Source organism: Podarcis bocagei, assembly GCF_964188305.1.
Source record: "Podarcis bocagei genome assembly, chromosome: 2".
Classification (NCBI taxonomy): Eukaryota; Metazoa; Chordata; class Lepidosauria; order Squamata; family Lacertidae; genus Podarcis; species Podarcis bocagei.
The window spans coordinates 8,403,366-8,428,627 of NC_138126.1; the positions used below are offsets into that span (position 1 = coordinate 8,403,366).

Consider the following 25,262-nt stretch of genomic DNA (forward strand, 5'->3'; position numbering starts at 1 on the left):
GAAAGAGGTGGGAGAAGTGGAAGAGTGGATGAGACCTATTAAGTAGCGGGTTGACAAAACAGACAACGCAGAGATTCCCCCAAGTAGATCTTTATAAGTAAGCTGGAACTGAACTGAACAGCTCAGCCGGCCTGCTTTTATAGGCAGCTGGCTGTCACATTGTAACAACAACAGCCCAGGGTTTCCCGCCTAAATTAACTGACGTGGACCTGAGTGAAAACTATATACACAATACCCTGGTGACCAGGGTGAGAACTTCAATACATAACAAGCCCCAGTCACTCATTGTGAGGGGGGACAAAACCATCACCCGACAAACAGCCAAATCTGTATATTAATTCCTCTCAAACGGGCTGTGTTATGGTGGGAGCTGCTGTGGCTTTCCCTTTCTTCCTTGGCCAGTCTCACCCTGAACAAACCTCTCCCCTGAAGGGAGGAAAGTGTTCAGGGCAAGGCTGGTCCCCCCCCCTCCTGCCTGCCTGCCAAGAACTGAAGCCATTTTGTGAAGGCCAGGCTGCAGAAGAGGAAACAAAATGGTGGTGTTTCGCTGGTGCGTCTCTTTCCTGGCTCAATGACAACAACATCATGTCCTGCAGCCTGAAGATTATTAAAAGTCTCAGGCTGGATTTTTGCAAACTGACTAGTGGCCACCTCTAGCAGTCCAAAAAGTAGCGTGGGGCCTGCCTTAAACAGTTGAAGCCCCACACCATTGAGAAATGCCCCCTTTCCCCCTCAAGTGACAAACCAAAAGCCACAACAGCCCTCCAGGATTGCAGCCTGGCGGGGAGATCGGTACCCAGAAACGTCTTTCAGAAGGACAGTCTTTGGTCTTTCCTGACTTTGGCACATGGTGATCAAGCGCAGAAACCACCTCAGGCATTTTGCCCTCCCTCCAAGGAAGAAGTGGCTGGCTTGGCTTGAGCACACGTCCTCTTGGGGCTCTGGGGAGGGTCGGCTCACGAGGCCTTGTGGTTGTGCGCAAGTATGTTGCGTGCATGTGGGGAGTTGCCTGTATCATTTTGCCACGGCTCTTACTGTCTTGCACACATTTTCAATGATTGCAAAGCAGTGACATATGTGGGAACCTTGACCTTTTTTTTTTTTGCAACCCGTGACTTGCTTCAACTGGTCCCTTGAAGGATTTCTTAGAAATCACCTGATTTCCATTTCAGCCAGGGAAGAAAGCAGCCGGCAGGGGGCAGCAGAGGATTGCAGAAAGGGGAAAACGAGAAAATACAACTAGGGACCCTGGAAAAATTAGTGAGGGTGTCTTGTGGCAGAGAGAGTGTGTGAGGGCAGGAATCCACCCTGGAAACAAACACAAACACACCCCAGTGTTAATGAAGGATGACGACTTTCTCAGCAAAATCTGCCTCCGTTTTTTCAATTCCTGTGAGAAATTTCAGTCAAGCAGCCTGAGATGCAGTTACAGTACTTGAAATTCCTTTGCTAGCTTGGTATGCAAACGAAATTTAGATTATTGTAACTCGCCAAAGAACGTTTACTGCACCCTCAGCTATTCTTCTCAGAAGTAAAAAGGAAAACAAAACATTAAAAAAGGGAGTCCGAACCATTCTGGCCTTGTTCTGGGAACTGCCCTGGGACTTTCCAACCTGACTCAGAGGTTTCTGAGGGAGGCAGAAGGGGGCAAAGTTCCCTGGGAAACAATCCAGGTTGGAACGGAGAACCACACCAAGGACGTTTCTTATGCCATAATCTATTTGCTAGCCTTTAAGGGGCAAGAAGACTCGTTGCTGTTTCCACACGATATCAAGAACAGGGGAAAATAATGTCTAAAGTCCTGTAAACTTTTTAAAAAGTCTGTGAAGAACAAAATATTTTCCTCCTGGTTGTTAGTTGTTGTCACCCCCTGCACCTCCACGAAGAGGGGAAAGGAGAGGGAGAAAAGTCTCCACAGAGGAGACCAGGGGAGCAGAAGGCACCTTAAACCACTGAGGACTTTCTAAAACAAGACTAGCCCTTTGAATTGAACTCAGAACCAGACAAACAGGCAGAGGGTCTTTTGGCCCTGGTGAGATTTGGCCCTAAATGAGCTGTGGCAGTGAAAATCCTCTCAGGTTTATCTTGTAGCAGCTGAAGCATCCCTACTGTATTGGGGAAAACAATATATATTGCAATAATCCTGTCAGGAGGTGAGCAGAACATGGATCCTTGTGGGCAGACTATCTCTGTCCAGAAAAACTGGATGGAGCAGGTGAAAAGTGAAGCTTAAGACGTCCCTGAGGTGACTGAGCCCATGGAGTCCCCAAAGTGGGTCCAGGAGAGCCCCCCTCAAAACAGCCAGCCTCCTTCTTCACAGGGGCTCACCTTGCAACCCTGAATTGTTGCTGTGAATAAAGGCCAAGAAGAGACGGACTCTGAGAGAGTCACTTTAACAGGGGAAACAAGAAGAAGAGCCTGGCTGGATCCGGCCAAAGGTCCCTCAAGTGCAGCCTCCCATCCTCACTATGGATGATGCCTCCTCTTCTGGGAAGCCCCAAAACAGGCCCTGAGCGCCAGAGCCACACTCTGCCCTCCTCCTGGGGCTTCCGGAAACGGGGATCCAGAAACATGGCTGCCTCCAAATGGGGAGGAAGAGCAGAGGCATCATGGCTGGGGGGCATCCATAGCCCCCTCCTCCTCCTCCATGAATTAGTCTCAACCTCTTTTAAAGCCATCCAAGAGATATCCTGCAGCAGCAGAACACAATGTGAACTATCTGTCACGTTTGTCGATGTTTAGGACAGGGCGAATGGCATCTCCCTGAGCAGCATTTGCGCCTTGTTTGGGGAGGGAGGTTCAGTTTCTTGACCCTCATCCAGCCCATCACTGACTCTAGACGCTGGTCCAGCTGCCCCCCACCCGTCTCCCCCTTTCTGCAAATGATTATGGGGGCTGTTTTCTTCATATATGCCTTGAATATACTGTCACACAGCACCCCAGTCTCCGAGAGGGGCAAGATTCCTTTTTTTTTTAATTCGTCTTTATTGATTTAAAATATCATCTTACATATATGTTACAAATAGTTACAACAAAACTAAACACAAAATTATAAAATAAAAAAGATAAAAAAAAAGAGAGTTAACAATAAGAAATGAATAATGGTTATAACATTCTGTCTTATCTAATAAAGTCATCTGAAAGAAATTTCCAATCATTCAGATTGTACTTTTTTATTGTCTTAATTTTGTCGCAGTTTGTTTTATAACTTTTCCTGTATATTCTTCTAGTATATTTATTCCATTTGTTTATTATATACAAGTATCATTCAGTTCTGCTAGGGTAATGTCTCTCTCTGTCTCTCTCTCTTTTGCATCAGGCAAGGGGAGATAGGGATGATAGAGATCATGCAGCTTGGGAAAAGGAGAACTCCCAAATAATTCTTTAGCTTCTGACTTCACCCCCCCCCCCTAAATCAAAAGCTTCCTTGTACCTGGGCAAGGAGCGGCCACTGCTTGTCTCTCTCCTGATTTATTGGAAAAGGCAGCGGCTTCTGCGTGTGTCCCATGCTTAGCTCAGGTTTCAAACGTTCAGGCTTCTGGAAGTGGGATGTGGGCCAAGCACTCTCTGGGCCAAGCACCCAGCCTGGGCTCAGGGCCTTCCAGAAGAGGGTCTTGCTGAGTGTGCAAAGGGGGCCTCCCTGACCCCCAACTCCCCTGGGCCTGCAGACTTAAGAGGGTCCCAGGCAGGGGGAGAGAAACTCATGTTGGGGCCAGTAGGATGAGAGAAGGAAGCAGAGATATAAAATGCCCCTTTAAAAAGCACATGGAGAAAGGAAATTGTGGCAACCTGGTGTGCTCTGGCCTGATCCTGTGCTGATGGCAAACCTGTTTGTCAGTCTCCCAGCACTTGCTGCGCTTCTCTGTGTGGTCACACGCTCTCTCTCTCTCTCTCTCTCTCTCTCTCTCTCTCGACTTCAACCCTGAGGTTCAGCTCTAGTTGCAAACCTGAGCATTTCTTGACAAGGCAGACAGTTAAACACTGGAACCCCCTGCAACTAGATAGAGGACGCAGGAGAAGAGCCGGGCTGCTGGATCACCACAAGGGGCCCATTAAGTCCAGCATGGCGGTCTCCCAGTGGCCACCCAGATGCCCCAGTAAGGAAGCATGCAAGGAGGACGGAAGAGGGACACCCAGCGAGTGGGATGCGAATGCATTTACTGCCTCTGACAGCGGAGGAAGAAGGGAGCCATCTTTGAAGCCATCCGAGGGCTTCTTAAAAATAGGACCCAGGAGGCTGCCTTGCACTGACTCAGCCCAGGAGTCCACCTCGCTCAGGATCTCACAGCCCCTCCCCCCAGTTTCTGAGAGGGGGGATTCCCAGACCCCCCTGGAGATGTGGGGGTTAAACCTGGGGTCCCCCCCGGCAACCCCCTCCGCCCTCCCTGCAGGGCAGGACAGGAAGAGCTGCCGAGGGAGGCGGCGATTCCCAGCGAGGAGCTGCAATCACTTTCTCTTTCCCTCTCCAGCCTCGCTGCCAGACTTGCGCCTCGAGTTCTGCCTGGCGACTGATGCCGCAATCTGCGCGCAGATTTCCGATTGGCGGAATATTTCCCCCTCGCCCAATCCCGGCTCGCTCTGCTGCTGGTTCCGCGGGCGGGGCAGAGAGCGGGTCTCGGAGTCGGAGGGAGAAGGACTTCGCTGGAGTAAGAAGAGGAAAAAGGAGCTTCGTTTTGGGGGGAGATGGGGGTCCTCCTCCTCCGCTGGCCCCCCCTGATCCTGGGGGCGGCTGCCCACCTGCTGCTGCTCCTGGACTGCGCAGGTGAGGACTCTGCTCTGGGGCGGGGGGAGAAAATAATCCCTTCCCAGACATCTGTTTCCCAGACTTGGCTTGTTTTGTATGCCGCCCGGGGCAGGGGCCGCGTCACTCCTGGGCTCGGGGCTCAAGCAAAGAACAAAACGAAGCTTGAAGGTGTTGGCAGGATTCATGGGGGGGAGGGAGTGAGTCGCCTGTCCCGCCACCCGGCCTTTCTACTTCTATTTTTTACCTTCCCTCTTCTAACCCTCAGCCGCTCTGAAAACTCAGCTAAACACTCAGGAGACCAGCCTGGGGGTGGGAGCTGGACGGGTGTAGAGCTGACTTCATTGGGGGGGGGGATGTCTGAGTAAGGGGTCCCCACCCGCAATTCCCAGTGTTGCTTTGCTCAGGAGTTCCCTTTCACAGCCACATTCATAATCAGGTTCTCCTGCTTTACAATTTTAACTACCCCCCCCCAAAAAAAACCCCTTCCTGTTGCCTGTCAAAAATGTAGATTTTGTAAATTATGCAGGGGGCTCCTCTGTGCCGTTTGTGTACAGCCCCTTTCACTACGTTTTGTACACTGTATCTGAAGAAGTGTGCCTGCACACAAAAGCTTATACCCAGAACAAACTTAGTTGGTCACTAAGGTGCTACTGGACAATTTTTTATTTTTTATTTATTTCGACTGCGTCAGACCAACACGGCTACCTACTTGAATCTTTATTGTAAATGGCTTTTGTGGTTCTCTATTGGAAAATGGTATGAATATAATACTATTTTTAGTTTAAAAGTTGCTTGTTGCATAAAAATTCTCAAAGTAATTTAAAAGCTTTAAGAACTAAAGAGTAAGACCTGTTATTTCTCTCTAGAACCCTCTCCATATGGGGGGCTGCCCCCTCACTGTGTCTGCTACAGGGCTGGGCAAAGGGTGGTGGAGACCCCTGGTTCCTTTAGATTCCTCCTCACTTTGGGGACTCCCGTGTGACTCATTTTGTGGCTCTTTGTCTCCCGACCACTGAGCAGAACTGCCTGTGTTGTTTAGCCAGATGCCACAACCAGAGGCAGCCTTGCTCTGAGCTCTTGTGGTTTGAAGTGGGGGGAGCCCCTGCCCTGGGAGGGGAGAGTCTTAGAAGTGGGTCCCATTTGATCTTGCCTGGAAGGAAACCGAGCCGGAGGGAGGTAGCAGAAGGGAGGTAGCAGAGCTGACACACCAGTAGAATTGACACACCATCACGGCGTATGTAATTCAAGCAAACTCATCTTGCAGGTTTTCGCTTCCTTGAACTTTGTTTTCCACAGTGGATCTCCCTCAGAAGGTGGAAGATTCTACTTCCTAGGAGATTTGTTAGCAAGAGGTTGTATGGCCATCTGCCATGGATGCTGCAGTCGAGATGCCAGCATCGCAGGGGGGCTGGACCCTCAGAGTCCTGTCTATGGTTTTTATTTTAGTTTCCTAGTTGTTTTGAGATGAGTCACTGGCCAAACTCAAGCGGGCTTCTTCCTCCTTGAGGGTGAAGTTGCCCAAAGTGCATTCAAGACAATTTTCACAGGGTCCTCAAGGTCCACCTCTTTCTCTATGAACCTACCTGGACCCTGAGATCATCTTCTGAGGCCCTCCTTCCTGTGCTTCCTCCTTTATATTCTCTCTCCTTTTCAACTCTCTGATTCTTAGGCTCCCTCTGCTCTGCCTCCTCTGTGTTTAAGGGCAGGTCTACAAACTCCCCCAAAGCCTGATAAACTTTGGATCTCCTAATTTATTTATTTTTTTCCAAAAAAATTTACTTTTACTATAAAAATCTTGACATTTTATCCCTTACAAGTAATACTATTTTAAAAGACACTATGTTCAACTTTTAACCCTACAGCCTATATCCACTTCCAAAACTATACTAAGATTTAAATATTAGCATATTCTTTCAAATATTCTTTAAACTTCTTCCAATCTTCTTCCACCGTCTCTTCTCTCTGGTCTCGGAGTCTCCCAGTCAGTTTGGCAAGTTCCATCCAGGTGTGTGTGTGTGTGTGTTTTCTCCCCCTGGGCAGGCCAACTCTGGATATGATGCTGAAGCCTCTGCTCAGCTCCCTGCCTCCCCTCCATCCTCCCCCCAAGTCTTTCTTGGTTGTTCCTGTGGAGACTCATTAGGCCCCCTGGTGGCCAGAGCTGGTACAGCCTGTGGGAAAGTGAGCCCTTTGGGGATAAGTTTCTTCCTTTGTGTGGGGAAAGGGGATGTGGGGCCACATGTTGAGACCTGACCCCAAAGTTGCATTTGCCCTCCTGTCCCTGCTATCCCTGTGGGGCCTTCTTTCTAAAGTGGGGAACCCGCTCTGTGGGTGGCAGCTCAGACCATTGAAAGATTGCAACACTGAACCAATTATCAAAAGATCATCCAGGAAGGATCCTGGGAATTACAGGCCAATTAACTTGACATCTGTCCCTGGAAAACAGGTGGAAACTCCCACCTTGAATGCATTTAACTTGAATGATTTCAGCTTATGCTGTTGAGAGCTGGCCTGCTGGAATCACACAAATTATAAATGCAGAAGGCAGAGAGCTCTTTTTGTGCAAGGTTTTCCCAGTACCGAAAGAGCTTTGCAGCTCTCTGCCTTGCATAAGAGACTCTGGCAGGTTCTAACAGGATCTTGTGGGGCTCTCCTGAGTTCCCAGGAGGTCTTTCCAAAGCCTCCCAGAGCCCAGGAAGCAAGACCCAGGTCAGACCTGTTCAGTGCATGGCTCCAGAAGGTCAGATGGTGGGGCGGCTCCAAGGGAGTGGCTGAACTGTGCATGTTTCTGCATATATTAGCCACTCCCAGAAAAGAAGAAGAGCCTGCTTCAGGCCAGGGGCCAGCCTGGTCCAGCACCCCTTTCTCACAGTGGCCCCCCAGATGAATGGGATGCTGAACTAGATGGGCCATTGGTCAGATCCTGCAAGCTCTTCTTTGTGTACAGTAACTCGGTGAGATAATAGTTTTTCATATTTAATATTCCACTTCTCTTCCTCCATGTAATTCAAGGCAGCACATGAGAGGGAGGGACATAGGGCAGAGGGGCAGCACTTGACATCTCGGGGGGGGGGCTGGGAAAAAGAGACCCCTTCCTGAGTCCCTGGGGAGCCACTCCCAGTCAGGACAGACAACTCTGAGCTACCTGGACCAATGGTCTGACCCAGGAGGAGGCAGCTTCCTGGTCTCCCAGTATATGGATTTTGGTTTGTCTGGTCTCCCTCCCCTCCATCCACTTCCCAGACCTGAGCCTGCTTAGCTTCCGTTTGGTGCCTGTGTTAACATAGAAATCCGAGGGCTCCCTTGGACAAAAAGCAAAGACACCAGCCAGGAATACCAGAGCAAAACAGCAGCCAGTAGGCTTGGTCTTTATTGAAGACTGTCGAGACAGGACTCCCACCTGCCACAAGGTGGAACAAGATGGAAGCCCTGAATAAAAGAAGACCCCAACTTTTATTAGCTACTAATCCCCCATGCTGCACCTCTAAGACTACATCATAACTACATCACAACTACATCACTGACATATCACAAAGAGGAGGGGTTGAGGGAGGAGTTGTGGTGGTAACCTGAGTGTCTTGTCACCTGGCCAGTTCCTCCTTTCCCATGAGTACTTTCCAGAGGACAAAAGGGAGTTTGCAGTTTCCTGTCCCCAGAGGGAAGAGCTGATCACAGTCCATGCTGAATCCATTCCCACATGCAGGGCCTTTGTGAGTGTGATGGTCTTCTGTCTAGGACCATCAAGGTTGGCATGCCAAGATGTGTTGGTATGATCGAGAGATTATGGCTGCCTTGTATCAAACCTTCCCCATTTTGTAGTCCTTCCTTCATGGAGTAAAATAAAAGTGGAACGGTGCAGATCCGATGTATGGTTGATTTTCTATGAATTTATAACAGAAGCGTTGCGTATGTCGTGTGTGTGTGTGTGTGTGTGTGTGTGTGTGTCGAGTTTGTTTTCCTGCAACACCTGCATCCTGAGCCTTCAGACCATGTTGTGAGAGCTCTTAACAGCTTGGCGTTTGCAAGTGGGGGGCAATTCCTGCCCCCTTGGCAAAAGGGAGGGGCTGGCCTCTCTCAGTCTCACGCGGAGCCTCAGCAGAGACATGCAGAGATTTAGTGCTGCCTGGCAGAGCTTTTTCTCGCCCTCTGCTCCATGGGCTATTGTTGTTGTTACTTGTACTTATATCCTCTCCCCTTTTCAACTCTCAGATTCTTAGGCTCCCTCTGCTCTGCCTCCTCTGTGTTTAAGGGCAGGTCTACAAACTCCCCCAAACCTGCTGAACTTTGGATCTCCTCATTTAGGGCTGCTGCCTGTAACACAGCAGGATTAGGCTGCTGCCTTCATCTGCAGGACCCCTAACTCTCTGCCCCCTTTTCTCTTCCTTTCCAGGCTCCACTTCTCACTCCCTGCGCTACTTTATCACAGCTGTGTCTGAGCCTGGCCAGGGGCTGCCCCAGTTCATTGAAGTGGGGTATGTGGATGACGAGCCATTTGTTCAGTACGACAGTGACACCAAGGAGATGCTGCCTCGCGTCCCCTGGATAAGGAAGGTGGAAAAGGAGGATCCTCAGTACTGGAACACGGAGACTCAGATACTTCAGGGCTTTGAGCTGGTGTTCAGGGTGGATCTGCAGACTCTGCGGAATCGCTACAACCAGAGCGGAGGTGAGTGGAAGGCGGGAGAGGCACAGAGTAACACCTCTCTCTCCCCCCCCATAACGTTTCCTCCAAGGGCCAGAATTGCAGGGAGGGGGCTGCTGGGAGGAAAGGAAATGGAGGGTGGGGGTCTCCACCAGGGCAGAGGCATCTCCCCTTCCCTTAATGAAGGTCTTAATGGCGGCAGGGATGGTGTGGGGTGGGGGGGACCTCTCCCCCCCACTATGACCCTCTCTGGACCTGCACATCCTACCCAGGAAATGTCTCCATTGCCTGCCCTTCCTTCCATGCTAGGCTCAACTTAGGCTTTTTGAGGTGGAAATCTGTCTAGCTCATTTTCCTCTGGGAGGGGAAGAGAAGGGTGGGGATCCTGAGGCTGAGACAAGCCAGCCTTGAGTTCTGGTCCTGCTTAAGGAGAAGCCAGCTGCCCAGACAGAGGTGCTGATTGGCTGACCCTTCTGACCATCACCAAGCCCCTCCCACTCCCTGGCACAGTGTTGAAAGAGAAGCCTTTTGAAGGAACACAAATGGACTGGGTTTGGGGAGTCAGAGTGGCAACTACATGGTTAAAATAATAGGCATGGTGGGCAGCTGAAGTGAGGGGGTGGACAAGAGCCCCCAAGGCCCCCACTCCTCCAGTACTTACTTTATTCTCTAACGGTCTACACTTAGGGAAGAATAACAGGACCTTTAGAAAGGTCTTTCACCCCCTTTGTCCAGTTATGACGATTTCTGCCACACTCCCCCCCCCCCTCCTCATCCAGCCTTGGAACTGTTACAACAGGAATCATTTAAAATCTGGTAGACATCTGGCAAAAGCCTTTTGGCACACATTATAACTTTCTTCTGAAATGTCAAAATTCTTTTAAGACATTAGTTGTGTGAAAGGAGCAAGCATTCTGGAAGGGTGGGGGGGGAGGCATTTGTGTTTAACCCCAAAGTTGAGTGACTCCCCCCTCTAACTGCAATTTTGGAGCAGAACTTCAGAAGTGGGGGCCTCTGCTGGGTCTGGAGGGAGATCACTCTACGATTTTGCACCTTCACTTTCCAAGCTTCTGTATTTCCTCACTACCTAAGCAGGCTCCCTGCTTCAGGACTTTAGCCCTGCCCCTAACCGCACCACAGGTTTCCCAGCACTTCAAACAATAACTGCAGTGGAGGGGTAGAAAGGTGGGTGAGATGGACGGGTGGGCTATGCCATGATGCCAGCTTCAGCCTCCTGCCCCTTTTGGCCCCTGGGGGCAATCCTGATCAGGATCTGGCCCTGAAGCCAAAGAGATTCCCCACCTGTGACACAGAATACTGGAGGTGGAAGGAGCCTTGCCAAAGGGGTCAGCCTGAGTGTGTCCAGAGCCCTCTGGGGCCTTCGTCTGCCTTGTCAGGCTTGCAAGGAAGAAACCCAGGGGGTCAGCTGAGACCAAGCCAGCGCTGCAATGGGCAGGTCTGCTTTTCTTGCAGTGGGATCAGGCCTGGCCCTGCCTTGCAGGCTTCCTCTTGGCCTCCTGCGAATTCTGCTTCTCCCCCTTTTATAAATGGGGATTGGGCCCCTCCTGAGCCCCTGCACCTATCCATGGAAAATGCCCCATAAATGTCACCAAGGGGCGCCTCTCGTTTCCTGATAATTTCTTGCAATTGCTTAGCTCAGAAAATCCCAAACAAATGAGGTGGCCACTTCAAAGGTGCCACGGAGAGCCCTGGAAATGTCATCTGATTCTATTTAAAAACAATGTTGAAGGTATAGGTGTATCGTGATTGATCCCACTTAACATCTTGAGGAAACGGGAGGGGAGTGAGCTTCATTTATAAAATGAGGGAGAAAGCAATTTATGCTGAAGAAGCAATGAGACAAAGCAACTTCCCTCCAAGCCAAAGCTCCATATCCAGACCAGCTGGTGGGGTTTGTGGTTTGGTTTGTTGTTTGCATAGGTCAACCACAAACCATTGTTTGAGTGCATAAAAAGAACTATATCACCTTGGGACATGGTATTGTAGGAGATTCTTCTTCTTCTTCAATATGTTGAGTAGTTCATAGAATCATAGAATCATAGAATCATAGAGTTGGAAGAGACCACAAGGGCCATCGAGTCCAACCCCCTGCCAAGCAGGAAACACCATCAGAGCACTCCTGACATATGGTTGTCAAGCCTCTGCTTAAAGACCTCCAAAGTAGGAGACTCCACCACACTCCTTGGCAGCAAATTCCACTGTCGAACAGCTCTTATTGTCAGGAAGTTCTTCCTAATGTTTAGGTGGAATCTTCTTTCTTGTAGTTTGGATCCATTGCTCCGTGTCCGCTTCTCTGGAGCAGCAGAAAACAACCTTTCTCCCTCCTCTATGTGACATCCTTTTATATATTTGAACATGGCTATCATATCACCCCTTAACCTCCTCTTCTCCAGGCTAAACATGCCCAGCTCCCTTAGCCGTTCCTCATAAGGCATCGTTTCCAGGCCTTTGACCATTTTGGTTGCCCTCCTCTGGACACGTTCCAGTTTGTCAGTGTCCTTCTTGAACTGTGGTGCCCAGAACTGGACACAGTACTCCAGGTGAGGTCTGACCAGAGCAGAATACAGTGGCACTATTACTTCCCTTGATCTAGATGCTATACTCCTATTGATGCAGCCCAGAATTGCATTGGCTTTTTTAGCTGCCGCGTCACACTGTTGGCTCATGTCAAGTTTGTGGTCAACCAAGACTCCTAGATCCTTTTCACATGTACTGCTCTCAAGCCAGGTGTCACCCATCTTGTATTTGTGCCTCTCATTTTTTTTGCCCAAGTGCAATACTTTACATTTCTCCCTGTTAAAATTCATCTTGTTTGTTTTGGCCCAGTTCTCTAATCTGTCAAGGTCGTTTTGAAGTGTGATCCTGTCCTCTGGGGTGTTAGCCACCCCTCCCAGTTTGGTGTCATCTGCAAATTTGATTAGGATGCCCTTGAGTCCATCATCCAAGTCGTTGATAAAGATGTTGAATAAGACCGGGCCCAAGACAGAACCCTGTGGCACCCCACTAGTCACTCTTCTCCAGGATGAAGAGGAACCATTGATGAGCACTCTTTGGGTTCGGTCAGTCAGCCAGTTACAAATCCACTGAGTTGTAGCATAGTCAAGACCGCATTTTACCAGTTTCTTTACAAGAATATCATGGGGCACCTTGTCAAATGCCTTGCTGAAATCAAGGTAGGCTACATCCACTGCATTCCCTTCATCTACCAGGCTTGTAATTCTGTCAAAAAACGAGATCAGGTTAGTCTGACATGACTTATTTTTCAGAAATCCATGCTGACTATTGGTGATCACAGCATTCCTTTCTAGGTGCGCACAGACTGTTTGCTTAATGATCTGCTCCAGAATCTTCCCTGGTATTGATGTCAGACTGACTGGGCGGGAGGACTCCAGAGTAGCACTGTTACAATCATTCTACTTGCCAGAGGGAACAATCTCCCTTCTTCTCCCCCTGCACACCTTTCTGGGGCTTCTCCCGACCCCCGTATATTGATTTGTGCGGAAGGAGATGGGGAGAAAGCCCCAGTTGTGTGAGTGAGACTTGTTCCTTCTGGCTCCCGCTAGACTAACTGTGTTAGCTGAATCCAGCCCAGAAAAGCAGGATTTCCTTCGAGAGAGGCTGCTCTCATCCAGGGCTTTATATTCCCCAACTCAATTCAGCTGTGAGCCAAAGGCTCCTGAGGTGAAAGAGGAAGCCAGAATTAAAGAGAGGCAGCCTGGTGTCTTCTGGGACAGCCTCTCCTCATTGTTGAGCTCCCTCAGGCTACCCAGAAACACAAAGAGCTGTTAGGAAAAAAATCTTTAAGAAACAGGTTCCTGGAAGCTTTCAAGAGGGTTCCAGAATTTTCTTTAGCGTGTAAGAGTGGCACTCTAGGCTTGATTGGTGTCAGCTGGAGGTGCAAATAAAGGGAGGAAGTTGCAGGCTGGAATTTCCGCACAAGGAAAGTGTGTGTGTGTGTGCGCACACACACTCACACTCTGTCAGCACACTCACTGACAACAAGGTTGGAAGTAAGACAATGTGTGCTACTGATACTGTGAGTTTTGCTGTGTCAGGATTGTTAATTACTGGACTGAGATTATATTGTGCTGGAGATATAAAGAAGGAATGTCAGTAGCTTGTATATAATAGTAACAGAAATGCTTGTGCAACCAGTCAAGCAATAAGGAAGCTCTTGACTGTGAATTTGAGTAGGACTCCTGTTCTTGTCCTCTGCCTCCGGGGAAAACTCTGCTACAAACAGTCAGAAGTGGTTTGACCGAGGTGCCACCACACAAGCAGTAAAAGTGCAGCGGAAGTGTGTGGGCAGTAACCTCTAATAAGAGCAGCAGAGCTCTGTGCATGGCCAGGAGCAGCAACTGCCATTTCCCATCCTGTCTTGGGGTGCCTGACGTAGCTTCTCTCCATGGTTTTGTTGTGGGAAATCAAAATGGCTGTCTGCTGACCCTGCTGGCTGGCCTAGAGGAGACAGGGCTGGGGTCCTCAGCACCCGTGGGCCCTGCCAGGGGTCTGGGGTCTCAGCGGGTGCCGGGTGATGCCACCTGCCAAGTGAAAACACCACATCAATGCTTCAGATACTGGAATTGAAGAGCAGATTTAAAAGTCACAAGCATTAGCATGTTGTGGATCTGTAAAATGGGACACTGGAGGTACAGCATGAAGAGTAGCAGAGATAAGGATCATGCCCTCTTTGATGGAGGATTTATTAGGTGGACATCAACTAGCTAATGTAAACCAGCTCTTCTTTTATTATCAATCGACTGAAGGTTTTATTAAAGTATTTACAGTACGTATTTTCCACAAAACTATATCAAGATAGTATACAACCTAAAAAGTTATAATAAAATCCATAGAAAATCCATAGAATGTACATAAAACATCAAGAAACACTATTTATTTATTTATTTATTTATTTATTTATATATATACACACACTTATTGATTGTAAACCCCCCCCAGTAAAATTAAGAAAAACTCACAACCATACTTTAAAACACAGGAAAGTAAACTACTAAAACAGATTAGAATTACCTCAACTTTCTAGGCATCTGGGTAGGCTTGTCTAAACAGGATTTTTTTTAGCAGGTACCAAAAAATCAGTATTTATTGAAAGTGAGAGCTAGGGCAGGTGTTTGACATTTTTAGTACACACAGGGTTGCATCCAATACTGTTATATTTAGAGTAGACCCATTGAAATCAGTGCATTAAAAACAGAAAGGCCAAATCACTTCAGATCTTTGATGATGAATCCAGTCAAGTGCCATCTCTGAAAAGTGAGCTGTGGGGAAACTGCTCTGTCTGAAGGTCCGGCTCCCCAGGCTGCCTTTGGCTGAGATGCTGGCAGACGGTTCCTGGCATGAGCCCAAGCGCATGCTGTGCCCCCTTCTTTCCCCTGTGCCCCCAGGAGACCCCTTGAGGCCTCACTTCCAAGTTCTCTGGCCTGGGAGCCAAAGGACACAGACTCCTGGTCTCTCCTCCTCTCTCCTGCGCTTCTGGATGCGGCCCTGGCAGGAACCGAGGGAGGTGGGGCAGGGAAGGGGCACTCAGCTCTGGGGGGCAGAGAGCAGCCAAGCAAGGTCTGTCCTCCAGGTCTGTCCTCTCCCCAGGAAAGCTCCCAGCTCTTCACAGCATAGACTGCCCTGATGGTGCTGAGCATCAAAGGGAAGAGGCATGGCCTTTTGAAAAGCAACAAGTTGGCTTAACGTCAGCATTTAATTATTTTCACCAGGAGCAAAGAATTTAGTATATAGCCAAAGTGTGTTTAGGCACACATTTACAAACATCTGTTTGTTCCATCATTTATATCTTTATATTCCACTCCATCAGCACAGTTACCTTTCAGTTGTCCTTGAACCTGGGTTCAAATCCCTCAAATGCATCACTTGCTTAATATTATACAGTGGTACCTTGGTTCTCAAACTTAATTCGTTCTGGAAGTCCTTTCCAAAACCAAAGCGTTCCAGAACCAAGGTGCGCTTTCCATAGAAAGTAATGCAAAACGGATTAATCCGTTCCAGACTTTTAAAAGCAACTCCTAAAACAGCAATTTAACACAAATTTTACTATCTAACGAGACCATTGGTCCATAAAATGAAAGCAATAATTATTATTTTTTCCTTACCTGCACTGATGATAGTCATTGTTTGGATGGGGGGCTTTTATCCATTTCTGCAGTCACACAGTCAATAAATCGCATCAGTAGCTGAACTGGGTTCCACACAGTAACGAAAACAAATTAACTGAAAAAGCCACAAAAACGCAAAATAAATACAGTCCTGCCTCTTCTTGCGAACGCTTCATGTTGCGTTTTTTTCAGGTTAAGAACACAGCAAACCCGGAAGTATTTACACATGCACAGAAGCGCCACTCTGGTTACGGACATTTCTAGGTGCAAACGGCACCCCGGAACGGATCGTGTCCGCAACCAGAGGTACCACTGTAGCAAAAACAAAAGCGCCAAATACAGTTGTACCTTGGTTCTCGAACTTAATCCATTCCAGAAGTCCGTTTGACTTCCGAAATGTTCGAAAATCAAGACGCAGCTTCTGATTGGTGCAGGCGCCCCGCAAACAGTAGCCGACAGCTGCATCGGATGTTCGGCTTCCGAAAAGCATTTAAAAACCGGAACACTTACTTCTGGGTTTTTGGCGTTTGGGAACCAAGCCGTTTGAGAACCAAAGTACCACTGTATATCACAGCCTTTCATTTAGAAACTGCAAAAAAGATTTAACGTGGGGGAAAAGATGGTGATTGCGATACAGCAGTGTTGAGAAAACCTCCTTAAAATCTTAAATTGCTACCCACATAAGCTAAATAAGCGAATTACTTGTTCTGAAGACTGCAGGTTAATCCAGAGCGAGGAGCTTACATTCAGCCCATACTCAGACTTACGGTTGTCCGAAGTGAGGCCTCCCTGGGTTTTGGTGTTTGGGAACCAAGGCACCAGTGTACAAAAGTACTTGTATTGCAGGGCAGGGGGGACACAATAATGGAAAATTCTAGGGAAGAAGACTCTGCAGTGGCAGGCACAGATATCTTCCCTTCACCCCCCATGCCTGTTATTTGTGGCACAAAACAAGGGTGCCAGTTGACGCTTTGCTCTCTCTCTGGCACCGCTGGCACTGGCTTTGTGGCAAAGTAATAATAGGGAGGGATCCTGGGAATCCAGTTGGAAATCCAGCTGTGGCACTGCCAATTTTGAAATTGGGGGGGGGGGGAGTTTCCCTGAAACTTTGATGACTCTGTGCTCATGTGCCTTAATACCTGTCCCAGGCAGCAAGTTTATTGTAGCTGCATTATTGAGGTGCCAATATGCCCCCCCAGTCTGCTGCAATCATGACCCCAGAATAAGCACAGCTATGAGTCCCCCCCCCATGAAACTTCTTCCCTCTGCCTCCTCGTCCTCCCCACTGCCCTGGTGAAATGGGGGTGGGGGGCGGCCGGGGTCTGCAGTGCTGGAGACGACAGGAAGGAAGGATGGTGTCCCTATTCCATATTCCATAGGGAGATGGGGGCCCCACAGGGATGCCGGCTGTCAGCCCCCCTCTCTCCTTGGAGCCTTTCAGAATCCATCAGGTTGTCTGGACTGCTCACTCCACCTTCTGGGGGGCTGATAGAGAACGGGGGCCCACATCTGGCAGTTGCTCTTCTTAAAAACCTGCCTTACTCCATGGAACTGACTGCCAGGAAAGAGTCCCTCAACAAGAGAGTTCAGAAAGGGGCTAGTCACATTCTTCCCAGCTGGTTTTAGGCGTCTGGTGTGTGGGCAGCCAGGATCACAAACAGATTTTATTTTATTTTAATTTCCAATTGTAACTGCTCAGTCCTCTGCATGTTTACTTGGAAGTAAGTCCAACCCCACTCAGTGTGACTTAGCTTCAAGTAAATATGCAAAGACAAATATATGAAACATGTAAAGAGAGAATCAAAATGATCTGTCCCATGTAAGGATTATGGGACTTCAAAATGATTGTTTTAATGTTGTTGTTGTTGTTTTGAAGATTTGGTGGTAGCCCCCTGGGGTGCGCAGGGGGATGCAGGGACCCCCCATCTTTGACAAGGGCAGCCTGGCTTCTGCTGAGAAGGGGGGGCATTCTGAAATGGGGCAACCCCCCCTTGCGGCTTCCCTTTCCCTCCCAGGCCATGAGGAAACTTCTTTTTCCAAAGGCCCTTCCATGACTTTCCTCCTTTTAGGGAAAAGGTCCTTGATATGGAGAAGCTGGGGGGAGAGAGATGGAGGGGAAGAGGAGACCATCTCTCTCGAAAGGGCCCCCCATGTGTGGGCGTCCCCCTTCCATGTTGCCCCTTTCCTCTTCCTGGGGGGGGGACGGGGGGGGGGCAGCTGAGGAGGAGGAGCAGAGCTGGGGGGAAAGAGGGACAGACTGTGACCTCCGACCTGCAAGGGATGCTCCTATTGGGTAGGAAGGGAAACTCCACCCCTCCAGGGAGTTGGGAGAATCCACTAGGAATTGGGGGGGGGGGAGAAAGTGTGAGCCGATGAGAGAGAGGAGGGCAATTAAAGGGGGGCTTCATAGGCTCAGGATTGTAGTGTTTGCCTCAGTGAGCCTTCAGAAAGATACAATTCTGGTTGATTTTTCTCCCCTCTTCCCTGAGTCTGAGGCAAATAAATCCTTTTTCCTGGGCTCTTTTGCTGATGGGGGAGGGGCTGCTGTGACCCCCCTTGACCTCCTGGGCCTCTTCTATTCCTTCCAGGCTTCCACACCCTTCAGTACATGTATGGCTGTGAGCTGAGGTCAGACGGGCGCAAAGGAGGGCATTACCAGTACAGCTACGATGGGAGAGACTTCATCGCCTTCGACAAGGAGACCCTCACCTGGACGGCAGCCGAGATGGAGGCCCAAGCGAGCAAGAGGAAGTTGGATCCTGACTTGGCCCTGAACCAGGGCAATAAGCACTACCTGGAGGAGATTTGCATTGAGTGGCTGCAGAGATACCTGGACTATGGGAATGAGACTCTGCTGAGGACAGGTGAGGGGGGGCAATGGGGAGGGGAGGGGGCTCAGTGGGGCAGTTTCCCTTCAAGCTCCCCTCCCCCCCCGTAACAGTCTTCCTTTCTGGACCAAACAGCAAACACTTTTCTTGGTGGGGGAGGCAGAAATATGTTTGGGCCTCTGGGAGGAGAAACGGGGTCTCTTCAGAGTATGATGGGGGGGAGATGCCTATAAACAGCCCCCCCCATGCCTAGAATAAGGGATGGCAAAAGACAAATGGGGGGAGGGGGAAGAAAGAAACAGCAGGGAAGGGGCCAGGAAAGCAAAATGCATTTTAAATTAAGTAAAGAAAGAAAATTGAAATGGACAGATTTGAGGCAGAATAATGAAAAGCCTTTTGCCTTTACACTTGGGTAGGGGAAAGTGGGGAAAGTCTTTAATTATATTAATTTTAATAATATTAATTATATTAATTAACCTTCTTTAAAATAGAAAATGTGTGGGGAGCCCATGAAGTATGGATGTAGCCCCCTCACTAAGTCTGTAGGTTAGCCACTCGTGGCCTAGAAGCAGAAATCCTGCACATAGTGAGAAAGTATGGGAAGTCCCTCTTCTACCTTCTTATATTTTTTATTTGTGAGGAATTTTACTTTTTCCCATGGGGAACATTCAGAAGTGTCCTCTTCCCCAAACCCCGTGCATTGAAATGGTACAGTCCACACTTCTGCCTTCAGGAATCTGGCACAGGTGCCAATCAAATGATCAAGTGTTTTGACTGGCTTTCTTCCTGTCTCTATTAGTTTTGCTAATATGAACATTAATTAAAAATGAAATAACTCTAGCACCCTCCGTTTTTGAGACCTGACACATACGTATTAGCCGCCATTTCCACTCCAGGGGAGGCTGCCGTGGAGAAGGGAGACGGGCCCTTTCCAACCTCAAGGGACCCTTTCAGGGCAGGCGGGAGAACTAGAAAGGAGCTCTGTTTTTCCCAGGGCTGTTGGCTTTGCTCACTAACTATTGGGCTGAAAAGTCCCGGAGAACAGAGAGCAGTGAGTCCAGCATTTCTTCCCCCTCAAAAGAGGAACCAGGATCAGCCTGAGCTACCTCCTGCTATGGATGTCTCTCTGTTAACCCCAATGCGGCCCTTTTTGCAGAGGCTCCGGTGGTGAAGGTGACCAGGAAGGCAGACTATGACGGCCTGGAGACCCTCGTTTGCCAAGTCCACGGCTTCTACCCCAAGGAGATTGATGCCAACTGGGTGAAGGACGGGGAGGTCTGGCAGGAGGGCACCCTCCGAGGATTGGTCGCCCCCAACTCGGACGGGACCTACTATCTCTTGCTCAGTGTCCAGATCGACCCCGAGGAGAGGGAGCGCTTCCGGTGCCGCGTGGAGCACGACAGCCTGGAGAAGCCTCTGGACGTGGCCTGGGAGGAGGAGCCTGGTGAGAGACAGACAGACAGACAGACAGACAGGCAGGAGGGGAAGGGGTGGGCTCTGGGAGGGGGGTTTCCACCCAACTCCTCAGATGGGGAACCCCAGTTGGATCCTGTCTGTGTCTCTGGAGGCAAGCAACTGGTGGAGTTCAGCAGAGATGCAGCCTTTTCCGGCAAGTGTCTCATAGGCCTTGAACTCAAATTGAATGTCGTAGGTAAATACTGGCCATCACCTTTTGACTTTAAGCCCAAGTAGTTGTGATATCGCAGAATGTGGGCAAATGTGCTATTTCTTCAAAATCAAACTTACAGTCACTGCAACTGAAAAAGGGGCAGCAAACTTAAAAGAGGGAGTCCCAGACTGACTGTACTTCACAGTGAAAGAGATTCTCACTTGCTCCTCCTCACACTCAGGCCCAGCTAGAAAAACTGATACTCATCTCCACTCAGCCCAAACACCCGCACATCGCTGGGAAGAGGAAGCAGGAATTTTAATAACAACGCTCGTCTCTCACACAGCGCTAGGAAAGCTGCGCTTGCAGGAACCAAAGCAGAATGTCTAAGAGCCAGACTCCCTTTTCCCCAGCAGGAGCCCATGAACGCACATCCCCACCCACAGCCCAGACTCCCCTTCTCACAGGCAGGCTAGTGAGGATTTTGGAAGTGGCCCTGGAGCCAGAGACTCACACAGGCAGGGCAGAGGGGACCAGGGCTCACTCACCAGCGCTCTGGACTTCAGAGATTCCACCCAAACAAACAAAAACTAGACATTTTGCCTCATTTAAAAAATTTGTCTGTACAAACATTTTAAGTCTGAAAAAGAGGATGTGTCCAGGAAAAACTGGACATATGGCAACCCTACACAAGATGCTTCTTCCTAAGGGTTTGTGTCTTCCCTGAAGGCCTGTAATGCTGGGCTCTGGGGGGTCTCAGAGGGGAGGGAATCCCTTCCTCTCAGGGTCAGGACAGAGAAGGTGGAAGCGCCTGAGCAGGAGGAGACCGGCTTTTAAGTCTGGAGTCTGTGATGAAACAGGTGTGCCTGTCAACTGTCTTCCTTAAATGAATTGGTTATTTTGAAGACCTCTAATGCTGGACTCGGTGGAAAAACCTTGTATTGGGGCCACTACAGAGAAGACCTTGGCCTGTTAGGAGAGAGAAAGAGGGCCTGCTTGAAACAGGCCCTCATAAAATCCTCCTGGGCTCATAGCTCAGCACCTCCACTCAAATCTCCTGCTTGAGGCCTTGGGGAGCTGCTGCCGCCAGTCTGAATAAAAATGTCTCTTGTCCCTTTTAGTCAACCTGGGACTCATTGTGGGAGCCATTTTGGGTGTCATGGCTGCCATCCTGCTGGTCTCTGGGATCATCTTCTTCTTCATCCGCAGTAAGTAAACCCTGGATGCATTTGCTGCCTCTCCTGTGTCCTTCTGTTTTAGCCTCTGACTGGGAATGTGCTGGTGGAGCCTTTCTGGCAACTGCCCCTTGTATTCCTACAGAGACCCCTCCCCATAAAACGCCCTTTGAACATGAACCAAAAGTCCTGTTGGTCATTGCTTTGCGCTCACTCTGTGCTCAGGAAATTCACTTTCCACCTGACGTTTTAAACAGTCCTAAGCCTTCAGTCCTGTGCACACTTAGCAGGGAGCCTTATTTACAAATCTTTAGGCGCCAGGCAAAAATGTTTCTCTCGAACCAGGCCTTGGGCCTTTTAAATGTGAGTTACTGGTTTGTTTTTGTTTTATTATGTATTTTGTGCTCTCATTTTGTATTTTTATTTGGGGATGAGGATATTTCACCCCTCCCATTGCAAGAATCTGCTGATGTTCCAGAGAGGAGGGGGCGAATTTTGCTCATCGCTTTTTCTGCTCCAGCCTGTGGGAGTCTGAGTGTTATCTGTGTATAGATAAGGTGGCTGCTCAAGCAGCTGTAACACTCATGCAGTCCAGCGTCTCCGATTAGTCTTTAGTTAGTTTATTTTAGTTAATGCAGTAGCCGTAGAGAATAAAAGAAGTTATTCTTCAGAGCTGTCGTTCGTGTGATTCATTCAGCTCTGCTGACTTTTGGAACTGAGTTTGGTGCTCACAGCTCCGAGTTGTGAGTCCACAGCACTTAGAGCTGCTCCCGGCAGTGGAAGGTCTCTGGAAGGGCTTTCCAGCTCGCCTGGCCCAGTCGGGGCTGAAGAAGTTGAGCCCAGTCGGTGGCACGGGCTCAAAGGCGAAGCTGACAGGGGAATCACCAAAATAATAATCCACAAATGAATGAGTGAAGGGACTGGATAATGTTTCCTTCCACCCTCTTGGAATTTGTCCACTGCCTGGTTTCACCATGTTGATTTTTTTTATTTAATTTCCTCAATTTTTTCTACTTCTTTGTAACATGAGTTCCTTGAAATGCTCCCCTTCTGGGCTCCCCTTCCTTGGAGGTGTTTGGAAGAGACAAGAGGAGCATGTGCTGGGAAGATTTCGGCATCTGAGAGCCAGATTGTCGAAATGGATTTGAGTGGCCTCTGGAGGTCCGTTCCAGCTCTGACCTTCTGCTTTTGTCTTCACAGAGAAACGGAGCAAGAAACCAGCCTACAAAGCAGCCTCAAGTGAGTGACTCCCCCCCTCTCTCTGTCTGACATATTTTTCCCCAATATGGAGCAGGAACAGGTTACAAACAGACCAAACCAAACCTGGTGGTGGCCTGGTCCTGAAGCCCAAGACCCTGATGGAAAGCTTCAGCCTGTCTGCTCAGCCTGTCTGTGGAGAGCAAGGGGTCCCTCAGGGCCAGGAAAAGGCTGCAGAGAGACTGTCGGCTGAGGGAGGGGCTCCAAGAAGGAGCAGGAGGAGGAGCCGAGGGTGCGGGGAGAGAGGGGTCTCTGGGGGTTTAATTACTGGAACCTGAAGCTAAAGAATGGTTTGGGTGGCTCAAGTCTATGGGTGTCAGGAACCCTCCCCTCTGGATTTGGCACCACTGCTCTTCCCCCCCCCCACCCCCCGCTTCTGCCTTTCTGCCCTCTTCCTTCCCAAATCACACCCACCCCTGCCCTAGGCCCCCGCTGCCTCCATGCCAGGCTGTGCCCATCTCTCTTTGCCCTCCAGCACCTGCTTCTCCCCCCACTGCTGTCCTTGAGGCCCCTTGTCTCTGGGCTGCCTGTCCCTGAACTCTTCTTAGACCCCCCCCCCCGTATTGAGACCGATTTGGGATGGGGGTAGAAGGAGGGAGGAGAAGGGCTGGGTGGGTGGGATCTCCCTCCCTGGGATCCTGACTCCTGTATTTCCTCCCTTTTGCAGCAAGCGACCAGGGGCCCGTCAGCTCCACCAAGGGTAAGTGGGGGTGCAGGTGCGGGCAAAGGGGGGGGGGCTCTTGCAGAAGACTCCGTGGGGAACATCCTCAAATGGGGAAAAGCTGCTGCTTTCCTGTTACCCACCTTGGGAGTCATAGTTTGGGTCCTGAATGAGAGTCACATTTTGGGTGCTGGAAGGGATTTCTCCTTCTAGTTAATAGTAGGACTGCTTTGTGTCCTTCTTGTATTCCCCCAAAGTAAGTGTGCAGCTTGGCTCACTTGCTCGAGCTGCCCTCTGCAGGCATTTGCTCTTCAGGCCCATTTTGGTGGTGCTCCTAGCATATCTTACGTCTGATTTGACATGATGAGGGATGGTGGCTTCCCTTGGGAGGCTGGACTAGATGCCCTTTGGGTTCCCACTAGGTCTGTAATGCTTATGTTGGTTTAACTTTGAAACACTCCTGTTCTTTATTTCTGCAGTTTCATACCAGCCCAGTGTGTGAGATGAGACCAGAAGGAGCCTGCCCAAGTTTGGCTGTGAATTGCAGAGGCTCAGAGCTCCTGCTATCCTTCAATGCTGTTTATGATGTTCCTTAATCGTGGCTCTCACCCATCCATTCTGACTTCAGCTGTAACTTGTATTTGAGGATAATCATGTTTTTTGGATGGATTTTGGCCAATTTTTGCTTTGCAGCTGATTTTCAGAAATGTGCTTGTATTAATCAGAAATGTGCCAGGTATATGCAACTAAAAGCTTTTAAAAGGGATGGGGCGATTGAGCATGACTTGCAGTGATTTTGATGGTTTCTCTTGGTTCTTTGTTGCTGTGTTTCCCTCTACAATCCCTTCCACAATCTTGTGTCCCTCGCTTGCCATCCAAATTGAAGGAAAGACAACATCTGAGAGCTGCTTTACGGGTATTATGCAGGAAATAGGCTAAGCTGTTACTGCCTCTTGGGCAGGTTTAGTCTTTGGCTAAACGGATGTCATGTCTGATCCTGCTGACAGCCAAGGAAGAGAGGCAGGTCAGGAGCTTCATGGCCACAGTTTGGTCTGAAATAAGCAGCCCCTTCTTTTTGACTGCAGGCCTTCAGTTCATGAGACTTGTTGCCTGCTCCCCGCAGCCTTCTAGGAGGGGTGACCCACTGGGAGTCAGACCACACAAACTCTTTCAAATGAACTAGTTTTGTTGCCTTCAATTTGCCTAATTTTTATCTCGCACATTCTTGCTTTTTCACCTGTGGCCGGTTGAGGATCATACTTTGCCTTTCTGCGGTTCCCTCCATATGATTCCCGCCATCTTTCTTCCCTTCTCATAGACTGGCATTCCTTCAGGAAACTTTCATAGAAATAAGAATGCAATAACTCTTTTAGACTTCCAGGGGCTGCAGGACTCTTCTTGCCTAACCCAATGGATTTGCTGCATCTTGCTTTGAAGACACTGGATGTAATTATTATTATCATTACTCCTTTTGTAATATCTGTTTGACTGAAATAAATAAGAGTGCACCCCCTTCTCTTTAGTGGTTCTTTCCTTCTTATCACACGAGTTCCAGAGATTTTGATGTTCCTGAGAATATTCAGAGTTTGTAGCCTCTGGCAAAGAGGTGCCAATAATTGCTCTTCCATTGCAAAGTGACTGAAGAACAAGTATCCAAAGTGAGATGGGGATATAATCTGTGGTTTTGCAGGGGTGCACTTAAGTTACATGAGGCCGCTGTGTTGCTGAAGCCAAGAGGGTGTGAAGTCTGCTCAGGGCCTGGGGGTGGGGGAAACCACCTGGATGCCGCCTTTGGTTCCAGGACGGAAGAAAGGAGGGTTGGGAATATAATAAAAGAAATGTGCAGATATATGATCTGGGGCAGGGGGTGGTGGGAGATGACCAAGGTGGAGTTGCCCCGAAAGTCCGCAAACCCAGGAGGAAGTTCTCCCACTGAGATGAACAGAAGATGCCCAAAATATTTGTTTTAAATTTTTATCCCGCTCTTCCTCCCAAAGGAGCTCAGGGCAGCAAACATCAAAATGTTAAAAGCAATACCATTTAAAAGATTTGAATTATTAAAATTTAAAATAAGATAATTTAAAACAAATTAAATCAACCCAAAATAACTTTAAAAGAGTTGGAATACTCTTACCGTTAAGTACCTAAGAGGAGCTTCCTGGATGGAAATGGCTAATGGCCCATGTGGTCCAGGCTGCTCACA

At 49.0% G+C, this 25,262-nt stretch overlaps 1 protein-coding gene and 1 pseudogene across 2 annotated transcripts in view; one reads left to right on the forward strand and one right to left on the reverse strand.

Moving 5' to 3' along the window:
• TAP2 (transporter 2, ATP binding cassette subfamily B member) overlaps window positions 1–25,262 on the reverse strand; it is a 64,550-nt gene that overhangs the window by 18,598 nt on the left and 20,690 nt on the right. The gene's annotated exons all lie outside the window — the stretch shown is intronic.
• Window positions 2,150–24,574, forward strand: LOC308580859 (class I histocompatibility antigen, F10 alpha chain-like; annotated as a pseudogene). Its single transcript, XR_014013422.1, has 9 exons — window positions 2,150–2,215; window positions 4,470–4,762; window positions 9,132–9,407; window positions 18,118–18,393; window positions 19,514–19,801; window positions 21,088–21,174; window positions 22,342–22,380; window positions 23,066–23,098; window positions 23,539–24,574. The product of XR_014013422.1 is annotated as a class I histocompatibility antigen, F10 alpha chain-like (transcript).